The 1,227-nt window shown below is 54.3% G+C and overlaps 1 protein-coding gene across 2 annotated transcripts in view; it reads left to right on the top strand.

The window, feature by feature from the left end:
• The first annotated feature begins 782 nt into the window (after window positions 1-782).
• PLEKHB2 (pleckstrin homology domain containing, family B (evectins) member 2) overlaps window positions 783-1,227 on the top strand; it is a 48,509-nt gene continuing 48,064 nt past the window's right edge. For both annotated transcript variants that reach the window (XM_010838114.1, XM_010838113.1), the window contains exon 1: window positions 783-892. The gene's annotated coding sequence lies outside the window, so the exon portion shown is untranslated. The remainder of the gene's footprint in view (window positions 893-1,227) is intronic.

Raw genomic sequence — 1,227 nt, 5'->3', positions numbered from 1 at the left:
CTGGTGAAGCATTTTGTGGAATATCCCTCAAGTGAGATTTGTCTGATGTTCTTCTCATAGTTAGACTAGGGCTATGCTTTTCCGGGGGAGTAAGACTGTAGGAAAAGTGACCTTGTCATTATGTCATATCAAGGGTAAATACTACCAAAAAGACATTGCTGTGTTTGTTAACCTTGATCATGTGGTTGAGTAGTGTTTGACAGGTTTCTTCAGCGTGAAGTAATTTTTCCTTTTGCCAACCTTGGGAGGAAATGACTATGCACAGCTCATGCTCATGGGTGGGTGGGTGGCAATTACTAAATCCTCTGGATGGAGTGTGATTCAATAGAATTCTTCTATAAGGAAGAATTAGCTCCCTTCCCAAATAATATATTTATTTATTTACAGCAGAATAGACTCTGGTATACTTACTTTATATTCTAAATTATAACTGTGCCACGTTTGGGCACTGGGAGCTCTTGCAGGTTGAGTCCTTTGTCCCTTGACACACCTACACGTATTTTTGAGCATTCCTGACTTACGGCGCTGTGGGATGCTGCAGGCTCAGTCGTACTTTCCCTGCCCCAGTTCTAGAGTCACCGGTATCTCTCAAGAGCCCTGCCCAGCTCCTTTTGCGAGAAAGTGATATTTACAAGCAATGTCAGGGGAGTCTACTGTTCCTTTTCAGTTAAAACTTAAGCCTGACCCTGCCCACGCCGCCCCCATTAATCAGGCTTCTTTGGGCCCCGCCGCACCCCCGCCCTGCCTTGACCCCTGCGCATGCGCGCCGGGGAGGCGTGACGTCTGACGGCGGCCGGGACGCCAGCGTGAGGCCGCCGGTGCAGAGTATCCCGGCAGTGTCCTTTCGCTTCGGACCTGTTTCTGTGCACGGTGGTGGCCGGAGGCTTTCCAGGTGAATATTCGTGTCCGACTTCTGTGACCCAGACCTCCTCAGGCCGGGCCCATCCACCCTGCACCCATCCGAGGAGACCCCAGGCCTGCGCCCTCCGTTCCCCACCCCGGCGGCGGTCCCCCCGGAGCCTCCTTTGGAGAGGCCCATCCGCCCCAGCCCCGCCCGAGCCCTTCCCCTCCCATTCCTTTCTCCTCCGTGTCCCCTTCCTTTCTCCTCCGTGTCACCCTGCTTCTCTGCTTCCCTCCTTCCCCCGAGCCCTCCCAAGCTTGTCCGAGAGCCGCCGCCTTCGCCTCTTCCAATCGGAGCCCCCTTCCAGACCGCCGCGCTCCACCCCT

The sequence above is a fragment of the Bison bison genome, unplaced genomic scaffold (genome assembly GCF_000754665.1).
Source record: "Bison bison bison isolate TAMUID 2011002044 unplaced genomic scaffold, Bison_UMD1.0 scf7180017864091, whole genome shotgun sequence".
NCBI lineage: Eukaryota > Metazoa > Chordata > Mammalia > Artiodactyla > Bovidae > Bison > Bison bison.
This window is presented reverse-complemented; position numbering and strand designations above follow the sequence as displayed.